Raw genomic sequence first — 22,098 nt, forward strand, 5'->3', positions numbered from 1 at the left:
ACTAAAAAGCTGGTGGAAGGACATAGTACATTAATCCATCGACTATAAAGAGAGATCAATGTTATAATGTGCAGATGCATCTTTTACAATTGATTGATTTAAAATAATAAAAATAATGCCTATTCCCACAACTATTTATGTATTTATTTAATGAAAGAATGCAGAATGGATGTCGATGTTTTATTTTTGCCTTGTGACTCACATGTAGTAGGATTTAATTGGAATACCCTTGACTTTTATATTGTATGCGGTGAGATTCAGCAAGCTGTTTGTTTATGGGAAGCATTGCAGCAGAGTCTGACCAGAATCATGATGCAAAGATCCGCAGCAGAAGTTCTGGCTGCTCTTTCCCCTTCATGATGTAAAAATATTGAAGTTAACTGCAGCAGTTTTATTGCTGCCATAGCTGAGATCAGCAAATCCCTGGCCAGAGTTTGGTCAGGATGATCTTCTTGGCAATAAAGCCGAGCACTCCCCCACTGAATCTGGAGATACAAATATTACACATCACTTTATTAGGTTAATTATTTACTAAGATTCTCAAGCAAAATTTACAGACATTTTATGGATTTCCGCAATAAAGTTATGTTCGGTTTTTGAACTGCAATTCTGATAAAGTTTGACCTTAAGGCTTTGATGCTGAGATAATTGTATCAGGCAGGTTCTTAGTAAGTCTTTATATTTTATCACTTAAAGGAGACATTTGGGAATTGAATGCAAAAGCCAACTGAAAGTACAATAGCCAGTGTTAGAGTGAGAAAGTATAGAAATTAAAGCATTGTAGGGTAGGAGAAGAATAAAAAGTAAGTGTTAAGTCTTGGAGCAACTTGGACATAAGGATAGGATTTTAAAGTTGAGGCTTTTTAGTATCCAAGACTACTGAGTAGCAGGTTACAAATTGAGCAGCAGAGTTTTGGGGATCTATATCAAATTCCATGATGCCTGGAGAATCTACCAACTATTATCCTTTACATGCATTGCTACATCTATCTCTTCAACAACATGCTGGAGTCCAAAAATTAATCACGGGTTCTTCCAGTGACCTGATGAACATTCTTCCCTATACTTAAAAACAAGGTATCTTGCTCTTCACATTATGAGATGATGTTCTTGTCTATAACTATGTGTCTTAAGTATTGTGAAACACTCAAATGATGCAAAAAAATGAAATGTACAGCACCAATGGTTTGCCATTCAGTCCATTCATTTTGTCATTGTTTGATCTACCCAAAACAGATCTCATGTATTGCTCCCTATTCATTAGCACTTTATATTCCTTATGCCTCGTGTTTATCTATACAATCCAAATAATTACTGTTTGAAGATTGCATATTTAATTTTTAAGCAGGCCATTTCAGCCCACAAGTCCATGCTGCCCAATTTACACCCAATTAACCTACACCTCCATATGTTTCGAACAGTGGGAGGAAACCATAGCCCCTGGGGAAGCCCCACACAGACCTGGTAATTATGTACAAACTCCTTACAGACAGCGCAGGATAAAGGTGTGGCACTAACTAGTACACCAATCATGTTGCCCTTTAAAAATCCTGAATACATCAGTTCAAATTCAGTGGAACAAAGATGTAGTATATTATTCAGCAGACAGCAGGTCTTTCTCCAGTTTACTTATATTATATATTGGTTGTCCTTCAGTTCGAAGAAGACACGTCGTGCAGTTCATCTGTGGACACAAAGGTGACTTTGCAGTCTCACTCTAGAAGTGCAAAGTCTAGCACAATAGGGGCACTGGAAGTCCATTTTTGTAATAGTTTTTGCTGCTGTTTTGTGACGCCGTTCACGTTTTTCCATCATATTTTGGCAGCGCCTGTCTTCAAAACTGATGTGGGCTTCATTGCACAGGACTCACCAACGGGATCTATCAGCAGCCACAGCTTCTAGTTCTTTTGGTTGGAATGCACAGAATAAAAGCAGAGATGAACCAATTCAGCCAGTAAGGACACAGCCCATCCAGATGACTGAAGATGATTCCTCTAGGCTGATAAATGACAGAGGAAGTACAGGAGTTTTCTTTTAGCCCAAGGGATAAGTTCCCTATCAATCACAGACAGGAGTAAAACAGTAGCTGACCTAATTCACTCTAGGCCACGAGGGCCCCCTGCTGCATTCTCCTCCCCTCCAAGCAAACCTTTCTTATCTTGTTTACCCTTGCAATGGCACATGACTGTCTGTCGCACAGAAGAGAGAAAATAAGAACAAACTGCAGAAGTTAGGTGGTTGGAAATAATAAAGAGATTATAAAGCAAAACAGGTTCTCCCCTAAAGAATGAGCACAGCTCAAAGATATCTCAAGGGATGCATTCCTTTGACCCAACCTAATATAGAACAAAACCTGGCTTTTACTTCAACCAGAACTGGAATTCTGGCCTCCACTAAATGAGTTGAGACCACACAAGGAAAGGCTGCTTGTATTTCTTTTCCAGTTTAAAATTATAAGCAGAGGCTAAAGATATATGTGCAGTAAGAAGACAGACCCCTTCATTCCTGATTCAGCCTCATATCTGTTAAATATATTATTGGAATAGATTTACATTTCAAACTGCTTTGAAATGAATTTTGACTATTTCATTATATAATCTTCACCAAGCTAATGCTGTATTAAAATGCATTTAATCTGAAGTTCAAGGTTCATGAAAAAGCAATGAGAAGAATTTCAGAGACAAATGGTTACCACCCAAACTCATCTCAATAAGGATTTGGTTATCCTCACAGGGAAGCCAACACTCGAAAATCCAATCATGCTGAAGAGATTGAAAAATGTTCTTCAAAGAGTTGGTATTTGTATTTAGGCTTCAGAATGGATGAAAATCTAGCTCAATTTCTGGAGATTTGGGCTATATGTTAACAGGGGATGTAATTTTAAATAACATTGCATAATTTTAAAGGGGTTATTTTTTGTATGTACAGTGTGGCCAAAGCTCTATATTGAGAACAGCAAGTTGATAAGTGTTCCAGAAAATTGAGTGAAAAGATTTGCTTCATCCATAAAGTAGCTCCTGTCCTGCAAAAAAAATGTACACTGAAACCCTGATGACTGCCTTTCCTTGTTAAAGGCTTGAGTCAGGAAGAAGCTTTCATGATGGTGAAGGTCAAGGGTTTAAGCTCTGTTTTGGAGTGTATTCATGGTGGTGGGAAGGGGGTGGGTGGGTGTTGTTTGTAGTTGATGTTAGTAAGTGAGTGCTGCTTTTGATAAGCTCCAAGAGATATTAGGAACTTCAGAACATGTGTTTACTATTAATTGAAGTCTCAAAATATATCACTATGCATACTTGCTTCATACATACAATTACCTCATTATAATCACATGCCACATGGTTCATTTGTACATTTGGGATTAGTTTCTATTGGCATGACAGTCAGTACAGTCATCTTGGCCATACGGCCTGTTCCTGTGTTGTAAGGTTCTAAGTTCTATTTACATATAAATATAGTACACCACTTTCTTTCTTGAAAGAGTGCTTTACATATGCATGGCAATTTGAATCAGTTCACTGGCTTTCTCAGACACAGGCCTTTTTAGCTATATTTGAGTCATCAGCCTCATAGTTATTTTTTGATCTTAAGAATGTGTGACTCAGCCCACTGTTGACCAATGGCACTGCTTATCCCCATCTGGAACCAACTGTCCTGGTGTATTTCTCCAGTGTGTCCTGGCATATTTCTCCCTGAAATCACTTGGCTCGTACATACACTTTTGCCTTTTCCTCCAAATGGAACAGGATATTGCTTAGTACTGCAGATTTGTCTGTCCCAGCAATATTCCATGTCTCTGTGTTGTACCTATTCATCTTAGTACTTCCACTTTTTATTGTTTGTAGAACTGATTTTCAGTGCCTCTCAGCAATAATGTGCTAGGATGGGAATGATGCTTTGCTTTTATTTAAACTGTATTACCCCTACTCTCTCCTCCAGTTGGTGATGCAGCCAACTCAAACACATTAAAAGTCTCCAATGCATCAACAGCTCTGCTGGAGTAAACCCCATGGATTTTGGCATTGTACAATACTTGAATAGGAAATAGCTTCAAAAGCTTCCTTCCATTAATTTTGTCAATTACATTGGAGGATGAACAAAATGTAGGATATAAATGGAGACAATACAATATTATTAAAGTGAAAGGAATTTTGGGATTTTCTGAGACAACAGATACATTTTTTTTAGAAACTCATGAAAATTCAGTAATGAGTAATTTTACTATATGGGATTCCAAGAAGGCATCTGTAAGAGGTCAAATAATGTTATATATCTAAGATAAAGAAAGGACATATGTAAGAGGTAGACCAATTGGAAAAGAAATATTAAATTCAGAGAAGGAATTATATATCAAAAAAAGAAAAAGAAAAAAGATTACTGGAATCAAAAAATTAAGATTAAAATACAATACAAATGTATAGAGTAGAAAGAGATATAATGAGAACTCAACAGAAATATTATGAATTAGGTGAAAGCGCTCACAAATTATTAGCATGGCAATTAAAAGATGAACAAATGTCAAGAACCACAGTTGCAACGAAAAGGAAACTGGCAAATCACCTATAAGATACAAGAAATAAATGATAATTTAAAGATTTTTTATTAAAAAATTATATCAATCAAAATCTTTGGAAGATTAAATAAAAGAAATATTTATCACAAGTTAAATTACCTATTTTAAATATGGAATAAAAATTAGAGTTATCTAATCCTTTTTCCATGATAGAAGTGTATGAGACTCTGATGTCTTTACAGAATAATAAAGCCTCAGGAGAAAATAGTTTCCCTCTGGAGTTTTATAAAGAATTTAAAGAATTGTTAACTCTTGTGTAACTGAAAGTATTAAATCAAATGAAAGAATCACATGATCTGCCAGAATCTTTTAAAATAGGATTAATTACAGTTATTCCAAAAAAAAAGAAAGATCCTTTACCACCTTCCTCTACAGATCTATATCATATTTAAATACAGATTATAAAATTGTATCTAAATTATTAGCTACAAAATTAATAAATATGGATCAAACAAGTTTTATTAAAAATAAATCTGTAGATAATATAGTTAAATTTATGAGTTTATTAAGTGTAGCACAAAAAGAAAAGAAACCAGCAGTCGCGGTTGTGCTAGATGCAGAAAAAGCATTTGACAGACTAGAATGGATTTTTTTATTTAAAGTATTAAGTACATTTAGAATTCTGACTGTGTTTATAGATGGGATAAAAGGATTATATAATCAACCAAAAGCTAAAGTAGTCACAAATAGGCAAATATCAAAGACTTTTTCATTAGAGCGATCATCTAGGCAAGGATGTCCGTTATTACCATTTTTATTTGCTTTGCCATAGAACCTTTGGCAAAAATAATTAGAAGAGGCAATGAGATTAAAGGTTTTTAGATAGGCAATAAAGACAATAAAATTAGTTTATTTGTGAATGATGTTACAGTCTATTTAACAAAACAAAATATATCTAAAAAGGGAAATTAGGTGGGTGTTTAAGACTACTGGAACAAAGTCAATTTGAATATTTAATTACAGACATTTATTGATAAAATTAAAAATAGTATGGGAAAAATAACTATATAAATCAAAACAAAGATAGGAAAAAACTTTAAATATAAAAATTAAAGAAGTTTGGTCAAGATTATGCCAAGAGAGTGTAACAAATACAATTAATGTTTTATATTACAGTATAATTTTTTACATCAATTGTATTATACTTCATATAAATTAAAAGGATTAAACTCAAATTATTCTGATAAATGTTTTAGATGTAATAAGGAAGTAGGGACCTTTGATAAAGCTTGGACTTGTGTTAAAGTGGAAACATTTTGGAAAGATTCAAGTACATTGTGACAGATAATGTAATATTTTAAATTGTATATAAATATGTTTTAAAGGAGATAAATTGTGGCAGGTTTTTTTTTAAGTGTAGGTCACATACAAACGCTTCAAAATAGATCTCATTTAAAATGCCAGAGCTCTGCTCAAGCCAGATAGTCCAGGCTCCGAGTGCCTTTGCAAAAACTTTGAAGAATGCCTATAAGGAGTTCACAAGTAGGTATTAATTGGACATGCTGTGGAGTAATGGATTATTGTTTTGGAAAGCAACAGAGGAATGAGCTCGGAAGATTAGGTCTGGGTGCCGCAGTCTGTCTGAGTGCAGAGTGCTGTTCTAAGAGGATCATGTGGTTTTCTCTGAGAAAAAGAGAGAAAATTCAGTTCTAGGTTCAGCAGCAGCAGCTGAGACTAGAACTTGACAACCTGGCAAGCTTGTGGAAAAAACCCAATTTGAAGACGGGTTGTGAGTTCTTAGTTCAGCTTGGTCAAAACCCTTGTGGTCCATACAAGAGGTGATGGCTGGCTGCATAATTTTTCACTTGAAATAAGGGAAACAAAAAGAAACTCTGTGGTGACCTGAAAGAAAGAGGTTATCATCTGGAAAACTCTGATGGGGCAAATTTCTTCAGCAAGACAGTGAAGTGGTGATCAGATGGAATCAGTTGTGGGTGTCCAATGAGCAACAAATCTCTCTGAAAACCAACAAGAACCTTCCTGAGCAGTAACCATTTACCATTCAAGCACCAAAGCCTGATGAAGATTCATAAATGTTACATTTTGTGCACAGTATAAGAATCGCCTGCAACCAGTGAACTTGAAGGAGTGAGAAGGGAGATTGGACAGTGAATCAAATAACTTTTCTGAACTTACACACACATTACATACATGTGTGCTTAGAATTAGAAGGGGGTTAAGTTAGGTTAATATTAATAAGTCAGAGTTTGATCCTGTTTTCATGTTTAATGATCATTAAAAGCAAATTTTATTTAAGGAACCATTTGTCTTGGTGCATTTCTTATTACTGCTGGGTTTTGGGGTCCTCTGGGCCCATAATATTATTATTATTATTATTATTATTATGAGGACAAAATTATAAAGATAAAAATACAACAGGATCTGAGACTATTTTTTCTTGATAACATATATATGACATGGAAAACAGAAAATTTTATAATGATGAACAGATGGAACACTGAAATACAAAATTGTATACCATTGTAAAAATTACTTATAATTTAAGAAATCAGATTGGGAATTTTTATAAGTCTTGGGAAGCGATATGGAATTTGTTAATAAAAACCCACCCACATCATCCACATCACCCACTCTTCTTGATCAATGATCAGGAGATATGATAGTTCTATCAAGAAAATATGATTTGTGATTAATATATAGTCTAGATGTTTTCTTTTCTTTTTTCTTTTCCTCTGGGGGAGTGGAGTTTTGGGGGGGAAAATATAAAAAATTTTGTATCATCTTGTATTGAGTAATGTGTTATCTATACATAATTGAACAATTGTTTGGTATTGATACAAGTGATATATAAAATTTTCAAAAATAAAGCTTCCTTGAAGGTATGTACGGACCTTTTTTGCTAAACTACCACAGATTGAATGGCATGAGAGTATTACTGTTTACTTGTTACTATTCTTCTTACTTGTTACTATTCTTCTGACTGAATATATCCTACCAGTGCATTAAATGCTATTTTATCCTGTTACCACCCTAAACATTGACACTGCCACACTTAAGGCATCTCCGCAAAATGTGTGTACAATTTGTGTTTATTTCTTCTGTGTTTCTTCAAGTTTTGCTTTATTGCAAATTTCAGCATTGTACTCTAGTGCAGAAACATAGGAAATTTCGAAAGGTGTTTCAGAGATACATGCTAAGGTCTAGGAAGTGGAATGAACAGTGTTTGGTCCAAGAGATGTGTTTTAAAAAGACTCTTCAAAGGGGAGGAGTAAGTGAAGAGACTAATGGGACTCCGTAATGAAGTTCCTGAGAAAGGGCCACATATTTGAAATGTATTCATCACAGTTCGGATGAAGGCAAGGGAATGCACAATAGGCTGAAGTCAAATTAACTGAATATTTGGGAGACATTTAGGTCAAAGGAGGTTCTTAAGTTGGTAAAGTAAAACTTAAGATAGCATTTAAAGAGTGATTTAATTATAAATGTATATTAAAAGCATACTTCTATGACACAATTTTATCCTGTGCTATGTGAAGCTTGTTGCAGGTACAGGTGTAATTTTATTTATATACTTTGTCTCCTAGCAAAATTTCAGTTACATGACAAAACTTGTACGTTTGCATTGTGAAAATATTGCATAGACCATAATTTACTTTGTTCAAATTTATTGTCATATGTACGTAGCTGCAGCGGGAATGTTGGTTTGAGAGCAGTCCAGCAAATCAACACATACATAGTACGACAAGTAAAACACAATGCAGTGACAGAGAGAGGGGGAGAGAGAGAGAGAGAGAGAGAGAGAGAGAGAGAGAGAGAGAGAGAGAGAGATCAGTTAGTACAGATAAAAGGCAACATTATTTTTTGACCATGAGCTTCATTCAGGAGTCCAATAACAATGGAAAAGAAACTGTCTTTGAATCTGGTGGTCTGTGATCTCATACTCGTGAATCTTCTTCCCAAAGGGAGAAGGGTAAAGAGAGTGTGGCTGGAAAGGATGAGTCTTTTGATATGTTTTCTGCTTTTCCAAGGAAGTTGGAAATGCAAATAGAGTTGATGGAGGGAGTATGCATGTAACTCATCAGGAAAAACTTAGCAGCTGATTGGTTTCATCCCCAATTCAATGTGCAGTGTGTGTAAAAAAAAAAAAGTAGGAATTATTTCATTAACCATCTGCATTAAACTTCAAAATGCAGACCTTCCTGAAATTTTCAGAAGTTTCTTTTAGATTTTGTTAAAGAATCCCTGTAAAGTATATGAAGAAAAATATTTGAAATAACACCAGAAATGTGAAGATTAAGTTGTGGCAGACTAGTAAAGCTGTAATATTTTTTTTTTTACAGACAATGAAGGTTAAGAGGGAAGTGGGTTGATTGACCAAAAATTCAATGAAATAAATTGGCAGAATTAATTTATGTTGTTCATTGCCTTCAGGACAATAGTCTCAGGCAAAAGAACCATGGAAAAAGAACTGAAAGTAAAATGTAATGAAAGCAGAATCCATAATGCTTTTTAAAAGGAACCAGATTAGTGTTTGTTCAAAAATAAGTGACATGCATAGCAAGAGGATAGACTGAGCTCTTACAAATAAGATAGGGAAGCATGTTTGGCGTAACGGTTAGTGCAATGTTCTTAGCACAGCACCATTACTATATTTGGCCTGGAAGTCAGCCTGAAGAAAACTGAGGTCCGCCATCAGCCAGCTCCCCACCATGACTACCAGCCCCCCCACATCTCCATTGGGCACACAGAACTCAAAACGGTCAACCAGTTTACCTACCTCGGCTGCACCATTTCATCTGATGCAAGGATCAACAAAGAGATAGACAACAGACTCGCCAAGGCAAATAGCACCTTTGGAAGACTACACAAAAGAGTCTGGAAAAACGACCACCTGAAGAAACACACAAAGATCAGCGTGTACAGATCTGTTGCCATACGCACGCTCCTGTTCGGCTCCGAATAATGGGTCCTCTACCGGCATCACCTACGGCTCCTAGAAAACTTCCATCAGCGCTGTCTCCGCTCCATCCTCAACATTCATTGGAATGACTTCATCACCAACATCGAAGTACTCGAGCTGGCAGAGTCCTCAAGCATCGAATCCATGCTGCTGAAGACCCAACTGCGCTGGGTGGGTCACATCTCCAGAATGGAGGACCATCGCCTTCCCAAGATCGTGTTCTATGGCGAGCTCTCCACTGGGCACCGAGACAGAAGTGCACCAAAGAAGAGGTACAAGGACTGCTTAAAGAAATCTCTTGGTGCCTGCCACATTGACCACCGCCAGTGGGCTGATCTTGCCTCCAACCGCGCATCTTGGCGCCTCACAGTTCGGCGGGCAGCAACCTCCTTTGAAGAAGACCACAGAGCCCACCTCACTGACAAAAGACAAAGGAGGAAATACCCAACACCCAACCCCAACCCACCAATTTTCCCTTGCAACCGCTGCAACCGTACCTGCCTGTCCCGCATCGGACTTGTCAGTCACCAATGAGCCTGCAGCAGACGTGGTCATACCCCTCCATAAATCTTTGTCCGCGAAGCCAAGCCAAAGAAAAAAAAAGAATTACAGTGCCAGTGATCGGGACTGGATTCAAATCCCATGCTGTCTGTAAGGAGTTGGTAGGTTCTCATCGTGTCTGTGTGGGCTTTCCACAGTAGCTCTAGTTTCCTCCCACCATTTGGGGGTTGTAGATTAATTGGGTGGCATCGGCTTCTGGCCAAAATGGCCTGTTACCATGCTGTATGTTTACATTTTTAAAATAAAATAAAATTTTAAATTTGTCTTGAAGGGTTCCAGCCCAAAGCATTGGCCATCCTTTTTCTTTCATGAAGGTTGCTTGACCCATTGATTATGCCACCTTCACTTTCCAGCATCTTCAGTCTCCCGTGTATAAACCAGTCATTTCTAATTGACCGTTGGTTGCTAATGAAAGTGTACACGTATGAACATTGGCATTGGCCTGATTCCCTTCAGAGTTGATTAGCTGACAAATATTGTTCAATTTCAGGTGTAAAGCACTGCCACTTGATTGAGGCCCAAGAGGATGGCCAGAATATTAAATCCAACAATGTCATATTGTCAGTGAGGCCACTTATTTGGGGAAAATACAAATTGACAAGTTCTTCTGCAGAGCATGATAAAACAAAAGCAAAACATACTTTAAACAGGGCCAGATCAACTCGCATAAACCTGGGAGAGAACATTTCATCTCATTTCAAGTTTCAATATAACATAACTGGGGTTATGTGTGTAGATCCTGCGCAGATACTTGTAATGAACTTTGATTAAAATTTTAATGCTGTTTATGATCTGGAGCTAGGAATTAGCTGATCAGATTCAGAATAGCTAAAGTGTGGAACTGACTACACCACCCAGTATGAACATGGAAACCCTTCCCCCATTACTGAAAGGGATCAGCTCTATGCAGACTCCCATAATTGCAGTGTGCTCTCAAACTGATTGAAGGAAATTACACCCTAGGCTTTATTATTTTTTCTTGATTTCCTCAGTAACACTTTGTGGTTAAGTCATGTTGCATCTTATGTTTGCTTTCACTTTTCTTTACAATAATAATCAACCACATCTCTAATCTCTGGATAGCTTTCCCAGGATGAGGGGCCCATCTGACCTTGACCCATCCCTATGCTTCATAGTGAAATTGACCCTCACTGATGAGGAGTTAATCCCTTTCTGTTGACAATGGAAAGGGAAAGTCCCACTTCTCTGAGTCCATTTGCATTTCTTTGAGGTTTACTCTGTTCCAATTACTTCAAGAGTCATCAAGGGACTTCTTTTGTCATTTGACTTTTTGTTAGTGTCCTTTATCCCCTTCATTTTAAAGCAGCACTGTGTTTTGCTTCAATGCCTATGAGACTTTGTTTAATTACTGTGGATCCTTGTAAATCTTCCAACCAGGCTTGAGATGTCATGTTTCAAACTGTGTTAATTGCTGTCAGTCAGGGTGGCAGTACAATGAGTTTAATTGTCCCTGAGCCAATTAGAGGCAATAAAAATAAATCAGGTCAGGATTCCTACCTCTCAATTTTGCTAGAGTGAGCATGCAAAATGTTGAAAATGGGCTTGGAGGTAATTCTCGGTACCGATATTAGAGCCAAAGCAAAAGACTGCCATTACAATCACGGCAAGGGAGTAGGAGAAGGCTGTGGTGTGGTAGAAGTAAAACACGAAAGTCTGCAGACACCGGGGTGGAAGTAAAAACACAAAGCTAGAGAAACGCAGCAGGTCCAACAGTGTACATTATATACCAAAGATAAAGATACATAAACAAAGTTTCAGGCTTGAAGGTATGTGGATATTGTGTTGTGGTATGATGGAAAAATGATAATTAACAAGGAACAATGTGGCCAGGAATACAACTTACTTGGAGCTTCTTCATGTCAGATCCTGACTGGGAAAATTCCTTTACATCACATATTTAGCAAATCAGACCATTTGGGCAACAGTTGTACAAAATAATACTTAAAAACAAAAGAAGCTGATCAGACTGTGGTAATCTTCCATGCCGCATTAAAACTCCTAAACTGTGCCTTTCAGGAAATTTTGGAATAAATCTCAATAATTAATAATGTCAGCTCATTCCACTCCACTTCTATCCTCCTCCCAAAGTAATAAAGACATGTTGGTTTGTCATACTATATAACAATATCATGAACTCACTTGTTTCCTGTTACGCTCACTCCCACTGGTCTCTTCAGATGCATAGTTGGGAAAGTTGTCTCCATATTTCGGCTGTCCAGACTGACCCTTGACCCACCCAGGTCCCAAACTCCTGGTGGCATCTGATTTAATCAGCTATCTATGGGTAAAAAGGAAAATATCCATTGAGATGAAACCTGTCACCTGTTCACAGATTGATTGCAATTCCACCAGTGTGAGATAGTCATCAACTGAAAGGTCGATGATATATTCAACCCATGAGGAGACATAACAAACTGTTTTATTAACAGGGATTTAATTTTTGCAGTTATGGTCACACCAAATTTATGTGCAGGGTAGCTCTTGTGCTGTGAAAACAACTAAATTGAAACCTTAAAGGAATTGAGCGGAAATATAAAGATACAGATAAAAAGGGTCATAAATCAGTGAATGACATGCACACTAAATCCGATTCAATTAACAAGCTGCTCCCCACTAAAACAATCTACTGTGGAATTATCTTTCACAGTTTTTTTAAATCGTAATCTAGAGTGGGTTTAAATGGGATTGTGCAGTAAAGTCATCACTTTTTTGGAAATAAAAGAAACCAGTATTAGAAAATGTATGTATTTTTGTTACTTTTCTGTTCAGACTCAGATGACTTTATGAGGAAAGACTGAAGGGTTTTGACCAATGATCCAGTCCTTAGATGTTCAAAATACAGTCACATCCAAGCCAAAGACACTGAATACCCATTTATGTCTGTTTTTCCAATCTTCATGGTTTGTCCTCTTTGAATTTTACCTGACTGGTATGTGTTAAGATCCTAACTCTGAAAACTAAGGTATCTCAATCTCAGCAATCTAAGAAACATGTTAACTTTTGATAGGTTCATTTAAATTATAGACACCCATGATGATATCATATCTTAGAAGTTAATATGCACACAAAATTGTCTTCCCAAAAGGGGCATTAGATTGTGAGCATAATGAACTTGTGGCAAAGTTGACCTGACAAAATCTGGGCTATTGATCACCTCATTTTACATCCTAATAGAGCAGATAAAGTATTAAATATTGTTCTGATTTGCATAGCTTTGTTCCACTCTCAGATTACAATTAAGATCCTTTAAGATGTACTTTAATGGCTAATTAACTTCCAGGTGTTAATACCATTCTTCAGGGTTCTTTCTAGTTGTTGTACAAAAGCAACCAAACCAAAGTTATGGAAGTAAAAATAATAACTTCAAGATATTAAGTGAAAGGTTAGGTTAATATATGAGGTGACAACAGTCCTGATGAAGAGTCACAGTCTGGGTTGTGACTGTGTTGAATTGGATTTTCAGGTCTAGAAATTCATCTTTGCCATTTGGAAGGATTTACATGGATCCCCAATGCTGTTTTAAAAATGCTTTCAGGAAAATGTGAAGTTCATTAGTACTGTTTGAAAGACAATGTTGTGCTCCCTCATGTTTCAGAAATAATTACTGGATAAATTTCCCATTTTACCAGCTGAGAACTCATGAAAGAAAGGACTGTTTTCATTGCATCAGCCACCACCCCTCCTCCAGGCAGTTGATAAAAGTAATGAACAGTACCTTTGCTTGCCAGGAGTTCCCATTGATGCTTCAGCAGCACTTAATAATTTTTGATCTTCTTGAACAGAAATGAAGAATTCTTTGCAGGACATTGGCTATCCTGACAGAAATTCTCCAGCGTTACAATTAGGTGCACCAGTTAGGAGATTGTCAAGAAGGTCTCTATCAGGACATGAGTACTGTCTGTAAATGTCTGCACTTCAGGGAGGCCTACGGTGGAGATTATTGCCTTTACCCACATTACTTGCTTCAGGAAGATGAAGGAAAAATAGATGATGCTTCTTGTCCTTAAATATGGACTTGACCTCCATAGCGCAGCAGTGAGCAGCAAACTGTGAGATATGGCAGAGATCAGCCACTACAGACTCAAGTGATCCTGTGGCTAGAATGTCAAGTATGACTATAACAATTACAGCAGATGGTCTAATGTCCGAGAAATGTCTATTGCAAGTCCATGCCATCCATGAAGAGGAGTGCTAGATCTGTAAATGCCTTCAGCATTTGAATCAGCTAGCTTCTCTGTGAGTAAACTGTGCATATTGTATTTCTGTAAAATATGACTGAAACTCTCACTAATGGCAACTTTTTGGCATTGCTCATTCTTGGTGTTATTTGAACAAATCATATGCCAGAGAAAGTGCTAGAGAACATGAAAATCTTCCAAAAAATAATGCACAAAATGCATAAAATTCCTGTGTGCTGCATTTAGACAATTTTCAACTTGCCAATGCTTTTTTTTTGGCACTAGTTTTGAAGAATTTCTAAGCCAATAATTTTTTATCAAGTAGACTAAAAATGAGGAACAAATCCATTTAATTTTGCATACTTTTATAAAATTTATTTGCATTCACACCACCAGACACATCTTCCCCTTGCTCCCTCCATGACTCCCTCATCCACTCATCCCTTCCCCATGATACCTACACCTGTGACCATAGGAAATGCTAAACTTGCATTCACACCTCCTCTTTCACCACCATTTGGGGTCCAAAACGGTCTTTGCAAGTGAAGCAACACTTCACTTGTGAATCTTCAGGGGTCATCTATGCATCCAATGCTCCTGTGTAGCCTCCTCTATATCTGAGAGACTGCACACAGACTGGAAGATTGTTTTGTTGAGCACCTTTGCACTGTCTGCTCCCAGTGGTCAACCATTTCAATTTCACACCCCATTTCCAAACCAACATATCTGTCAATGCCCTCATGCACTGCCAAACTGAGATCACTCGCAAATTAGAGGAACAACTGCTAATATTCCATATGGGCACTTTCCAGCCAGATGGCATTAACATCAACTTCTCAAGTTTTCATTTGGCCCCTCCCCTGTCTCTCTCTCTCTCTCTCTCTTCCTCTATCTCTGTCTCCTTTCCTCCAGCTCCCCTCCCCCTTACCTCTCCATTCAGAGATGCCCTCCCTCCCCATCACTTTCTCAGTATTTATCTCTTCTACACTCGCACCTGTATCCACATATGATCTCTTACCTGATGGCCTGAGCTCCTCCCTCTGACTAATCTAATGATCCCACTAACTAATTTTATGATTCCTACAGAATAAAGGGCATGCATTAGGAAAGGAGAGGAATACATCAAATTTTGATAACTTTCCGTGGCTGAGTAGCCGGTTGCTATTTATTATTTTATTTCAGACTTTATAAATGTGCCCTTGATGAGAACTGGAGATGATCAATGTTCAATTAACTGCATCACAGAAAAGACTGAACATTTTCATGCAAAGTAAGGACAAAAGTAACAAAAAGGAAGTGTGGAAAAAAATAGATGTCCTATGATGTTTCTCTGAGTTAATAGCCTGACTGTAAGTGTTCAATGTCACTGAGATAATTTTGTTCTTCAAAGGCAATACAATTCAATTGTTAAGTTTAAAGTTAGGAAGAGTTCGTTTGCTGGTTGCTGAAGGAACTTTGGAGATTAGAATATGGTTCTTGCTGCAGATTGTGATTTTTGGAGTCACTGATGTTCACAGTAGCTAAACTTGTATAGTTAACTATGCTGGTCAAAGTGTGGAACCTTACTATCTAGTACAGGGGTGTCAAAGTTAAATTCACGGAGGGCCAAAATTAAAAACTTGGACTAAGTCGAGGGCCGAACTAAATATTTATTGAAAATTTTCAACAACATCTGCATGTTTTCTCTTCTTTCAACATATGTAATGTTAAACTTTAGGATATAACTTTAGGAGGATAATGTTACAGGTCAGGAGTAGGTAGCTCAAGTTCACCCTTTGCTTGACCTGAGGGAAACATATTTGGTCCCTGTGGAGATGTAGTCAGCATTCACAGGCTGTGTCCATTTTGGCCTGCATCAGGACTCAGCATTTCCTGCTCACACCTCAGGCTCTAGGCCTCTATTCACCCTCAACCCACCATCCCTCTACCTGACCAGTCCTTCACCCAACCTCTACTCACCCCTCACTCCACTCGCTCTGCCTCTACCCACCCCATCCTATACACGCCCCTCTACTGCCTCTCCCCTCAACCTGTTCCTCTACCCGTCTCTCACCCTCTAATCACCCCTCCCCTACTCGCCCTGCCCCTCCCCTTTTACCTCTTCCCTATCCACCCCTCCTTCTACTCATCCCTCCCTCTAACTGCCCCTCGCACCACCATAACTTCCCCTGCCCACTACTCCTCACCTACACCCTCTGCCCACCCCTGCTTACCCACCCACTCAGGCCCAGCGCGCTGCCGATCAGCCTTTGCGGACAGCCACCATCTCTCTCTTCACGTGCAGCGCCGAACCAGCCGTCCCTGGGGTCTGCGCGGGTGCAAGCGCTGAAGGCCGTGGCGACGGGAGAAGTGCGCTCGCGCTGTGGAAGGGCCGTCCGGTGCCAGTCGCGCGGGGCTCACGCTGCCCGGGGGCCATGCGCAGCCTGCCATGCCCGTCGCGCCGACAGGAAATCACAGGCGCTCGCCAATCCGTCGCACCGCTCGACAGGTGGGAGAAGTGACTGGTTGTGCGGGGAGCCTTCCAACTGGCTTGCCGGCTGATGACATCGACAGACTTCTTGTGTTACAATTTCTCGTGTTACAATGGGGAAGGATGTGCAATGAAGGGGGAGGATGGTGGGGGTGACATTACCAAAAAACAGCATCGGCTCTCGCTGCAGGGCGGGCCACCTCTAATACATTTTTGAAATGATTTATGTACCAATTTTAATGTAATTAATTAAATATATTTGTTATCCATATTACAATAATTTGTTTTACCAATATTTGCGTGTATGAATGAGAATATATATATATGCATCTTTGTCTGTGTATGTATGGGATTCCTGTGTATTTGAATCTGCATTTATGTGCATCCAGACTGTTGTGTGCTATAGGATGTCTGTGGAAAGCACCATAAGCCATGTGCCACACAGAGCTCAAGTGACGGAGGGAAGAATGCCAAAGAAAGAAATAGTCTGTTGATTTACTCATGTTACATCATTGCCTTTCCTTGAAGAGCCCATAAATCTAATGCTCCTTGTAAAAACAGAAGTTAAAAACAATCAGTTGCTCTATGCAGGCTGCAGGATCCATCCACCCCTGAGAAAATAAAGCAGCCATTCACCTCCACCCAAGCACTTGTTTCCTATTAGATTGGATACTTGGGGAGCCAGTGAGACAGCCAAGCCACCAGAGTTGTTACAACATATTTTATATTTGCCAGAACCTTGGATATCTATCTGCAAATATACTGGGCCATTTAGGTTTAAATCAGTGTCTGCCCACAGGCAAGTTAGAAGCACATTTTCAAAAGGCTAACAAAGCCCACTTCATACAGATTTTTTTTCCCCCAGAGGGAGATTTTTTTTCTTTCTCTTATGGGCAGTATTTGAAAGATGAATAAAAGAAACAGAATTGTGTATTGGAATTATAGCTTATGTTATATATCCAGTTCCTCTGTAGTACAGAAACATTCATAAAAAATAAGAAATAGGAAAAGGCCACTTGGCCCTTTCTTAGTTGCTCTACCACTCTTGATCTTTTATTGCAGTGTCACATTCCTGCACTAAAGCTATTTTTCATGATGTCACTAATATTCAATCATCTTTTGCTGTCTTTGCTTAAAATATTCAGCAACTCAATTTCCACAGCCCTCTTGGGTAGATAACTCAGAAGAATTCTTATCTGTCCTGAACTGCAGAACCCTTTATTTCCATGATATGATATAATATGATGTGAAATATATGAATATTTATTGTCATATTCATAAGTACAATGTACAGATGCATTGAAATTCTTATCGCCTCAGCCACACAGCTACATGAAATAGTAAAAATTAAATTATCACAAGATAGCAAAACAGAAAGAGAATACAAATACAGTAGAAAAGGATAAATATATAGGCATTTACAGTTGCATTTAGTGCAAGAAAAAGTGACCTTTTAATAGTGAAATCTTCTGATGGTCTTGGAATAGTTTATGATTAGGGTTAAAGTCTGATAGCTGTTGGGGGAAAAATATGCTTTTGAATCAAGAGGCACCAGTCTTCAGGAGAGAAGAGGTTCTGACCAGGGTGATGGCATCCTTTGGCTTTCATCTTAAGGCAGCATCACATTGATATCTTCAATAGACAGGAGGTCAGTGCCCAAGGTGTTCTTGTTAGGTTTGCCACTTTCTGAAGCCTTCTGCATTCCTGGGCACTCAAATTTTCAAACCAGCCCACAATGCAACCAGTCAATATACTTTCCACATACAGAATTTCAATAGAGTATACAATGACAGGCTGAATCTCCTCAGACTTCATAGAAAGTAGAGACGTTGGTGTGGCTTCTTCACAGTTGCCTCAATATGCTAGCTTTAGCAGAGGTCCTCTGATATACGGATTCTCAAGAACTTTAAAATACTAACCATCCATCTCAACTACTGCCCCATCAATGAAGGCAGGTGCATGGTCCCTTGGCCTCCCTCTTGCTAAAGTCTACAATAATCTCCTTCCCTTTGTTGTTTCTTGATGTTCTGGAAAACCAGTTTCTCATTATTTTCCATTATTCATCCAACAACAGTTGTGTCATCAGCTAATTTACAGGCTGCATTGAAGTTGGCTAAGCAATCATAAGTCTACAGGGACAGAGCAGAAGACTAACTCACAGCCTTGAGATACACTTGTGTGAATCGTCAGCAAAGTGGAGGTGTTGCAAAGCTACACTGATTGTGGTTGGCTGATGAGGAAATTGAGATTCAGTTGTAAAGTGTTGAACAGAGTCTCAGATTCTTGAGTTTGCTTTTTATTTTTGCTGGTATGATGGTGTTGAACACTGGCCCTATAGTCAATGATTACAGTGCGGCACAATGATACTCTAGCACCAACGACCCAGGTTCAAATCCAGCGCTGTTGTAAAGAATTTGTACATTCTCATCAACTCTGTGTGGTCTCTCCATCGATTTCCTCTGGATGCTCCAGTTTGCTTCCATACTCCAAAGATGTACAGGGTTGCGGTTAATTGTTTACATGGGTATAGTTGGGTGATGCAGGCTCATTGCAGGAGGAGCCTGTTACTATGTTGTAACTCTAAAATTAAAAAGGTAATGAGGTAGGCATTGTTGTGGTCCAGGTAGAGTAAAGGGCCTGTGAGATGGTGTCCATTCTTGACTTGTTGTGACAATAGGCAAATTGAAGTGGGTCCAGGTCCTTCCTGACACCGTTGTTTTGCTCCATAACCAATATCTCCATGTCACTGGCCACCAGTCATTGAGACAGAACTCCTTGCACTTCTTGGGTGTCCTTTTGAAAAAGGTTGGAACCTCAGACAATAGCAGCAAGGGTTTTAAAATGTCTGCAAAATTTCCAACCAATTTATTTGCTTAGGTTTTAGGAGACACCAATTCAGGGGAAACACAATGGTTGGATCTACCATTGTGTACCATACTTACCATGTAAGAATTTTTATTTTTCAGCAAGAATTCTTCTCATTTTAACAAAGTGAACAGAGTATTTTATAGTCTGTTTATTCTCTCTTTATGGGACAACATTTAATTTAAATAATCAGTACAGTTATCTTCATTGCATTCCATCTATTGCAAATATATCCTAATGTAGGTAAAGACAATATTCTGGTGTTCCTAACAATACCTTATATAATTTATTTAAAAACACATGCTGCTAGAGGAACCTTTTGAGTGGCACCGAATTTTGAAAGTTCAACTACATCACAACCACATGTTCCTCTTTATTATTGAGTGAGGTTCAATCTCAAAAAAACATCTTTTTTGTCAAACATGATTCCCTTGTCATAAATTCATATGGACTTTGCCGTGTCTCATTATTATTTTGTCACTACTCAGTAATGAATTTCTTAAAAATAAATGTAGCTTTTTCCTGTAGTCTGTAGTTTCCCTTTTTCATCTTTCTCTCTTTTCTTAATAGCAGCATTATATTTGCTAGCTTCCAATCTGTGGAAATCATTTTAGAAACTGTAGAAATTTGGAAGTTATTATTAGCCATACCTTCCAAAACCTTGGAAGTTGGGTCCTGGGGATTTATATGTTGGACTCATTAATATCTTTAAACCTGTTTTTCACTGATTAATTTCCTTCACACATCTCATTCACTCTCAAAGTTGTAAAATTTCAATGTTGTCTTTATTTGTCATTTGTTAGGTCCCCACATGTCTGGGACCATAGAAGTGGTGCAGAAAATAATGCAATGCAGATTTCATATAGAGGTATATTCTGTGATCTATTTTTTTCAAATCAAGAAGCAGCACAGTGAAATTTTTACTTCCTTTATTTTCCCTCTGGGAGGCATTTTAGTATGAATTTGATGCAGAGTAACTCTAAACAACAGCCTGCTTTTATGCATCAGTGTAAATGGATACTCCAGTTGAGCAATTGTGACATTTCTGTTCTCTTAGCAACTCTGAGATCAGCAGTTTAATGGCCATTAGTACAGCAAGAATTAAATTACTAAAGAAGGTTGTCACTTTTATGTGGTTTTGAGCACTTGGTCAAACAATTTTTAATTCAGTATCTATCCAAATGATGCATTTAAAATTGAAACAGTTAAATTGGTCATCCTGGATTTTGCAAGATGTGGGTAAACTTCCAGTTTTTAACATGTTAATTTTATGTATACATTCGATGGGTAGACAAATATTCAACCAGTGGATTATGGCTGTGAAATGGGCAGCATGCTTAGCATAGCATTTAGCACAATGCTATTACAACACCAGCTACTTATGTTCAAATCCAGCACTGTCTGTAAGGAATTTGTATGTTCTTTTTGTGTCTGCATGGGTTTCCTCTGGGTACTCCAATTTTCTCCCACCATTCAAAACATAATAGGGTTGCAGGTTCATTGGGGTATTTGGGTGGCACAGGCTCATGGGCCTGAAAGACATGTTACCGAGTTGTATGTTTAAATAATTTTTTTAAAGTGAAATGTAAAAATTATATTAGTTATATGCACTTTTTGAAGGTGCAATTTACAAGTATGGAGTTAATTTAACTACCACATGTTGATAATGCTTGGCTTTGACTTGCTTCCCAATTGGCTCAGCCTTTGTAGTACTCGGCAATATCAGAACTTCTGAGCGCTGGGCAGTGGTATAGAGTTTAAAGTTCTAATTTTCCAGCTCTAATGCCACACTAGAAATTCCACTAACTCTTTCATCTCTGGACACTGTTGCTGCAGCATTATCCTCCGTACAATTATTCACTCAGCAATGCCAAACTGGACTGAGCCTTTGAGGTTGATAAGGGAAGCAATAAGAAAAATGTTACAAGAGGAATGCCTCAATTTAAGTTCATAAGGCTATCGTACGCAGGTGTCTATTACCAAAGATGACAATGTGACATTTACAATATAGATTAAAGTTAAAAGTCCAAAGAAAAGCAACAGTATTTAGATGGAAATATACTGACAAGTCTGTGTATATATAAAAAGAAGGTACCTCTTAGCTTTTTATCTTTCTTTTCCTTTTGACTTATTTTAGACAGATTCTGAAGACATGGGAGGCTGAATGTCACAAGGCTGTTTTGGAGTGTAATGTGCCAAAATCTATTCTATTACAGTTTGTAATTTTGACACCATTTGAATTCCTCCTGTGAAAAGACTGTCAGTGTTTGTCGGTCTATTTGACAGTAATCACCATACTTGTATAACTGGAGCAATATTACTTCTTTCAGCAGTTTGAGATAGACTTGACAGCACTGCACTGTTTTGTCTCAGTATGGGGCTGCTTAGCTGCAAGCAAGGCCACACTCACTGTCCAGCACACAATGTACCCTCTGTCTTTTTAAGAAAATATAAACTAATAAGCATCATCCTTCTTTCAGCACCCAGGCACTCAACTAAATAGAGAGAAGATCCA

The 22,098-nt window shown here is 38.2% G+C and overlaps 1 protein-coding gene and 1 long non-coding RNA gene across 17 annotated transcripts in view; one reads left to right on the forward strand and one right to left on the reverse strand.

Annotated features, from left to right (window-relative positions):
* prdm16 (PR domain containing 16) overlaps positions 1 to 22,098 on the forward strand; it is an 829,575-nt gene that overhangs the window by 582,649 nt on the left and 224,828 nt on the right. The gene's annotated exons all lie outside the window — the stretch shown is intronic.
* LOC138754356 (uncharacterized) overlaps positions 184 to 22,098 on the reverse strand; it is a 92,549-nt gene continuing 70,634 nt past the window's right edge. For all 4 annotated transcript variants that reach the window (XR_011351696.1, XR_011351695.1, XR_011351697.1 and 1 more), the window contains 2 exons: positions 12,210 to 12,348; positions 184 to 485 (listed from right to left, as the gene is read on the reverse strand). This is a non-coding gene — a long non-coding RNA (uncharacterized lncRNA). The remainder of the gene's footprint in view (positions 486 to 12,209; positions 12,349 to 22,098) is intronic.

This window comes from Narcine bancroftii, chromosome 2 (genome assembly GCF_036971445.1).
Source record: "Narcine bancroftii isolate sNarBan1 chromosome 2, sNarBan1.hap1, whole genome shotgun sequence".
Classification (NCBI taxonomy): domain Eukaryota; kingdom Metazoa; phylum Chordata; class Chondrichthyes; order Torpediniformes; family Narcinidae; genus Narcine; species Narcine bancroftii.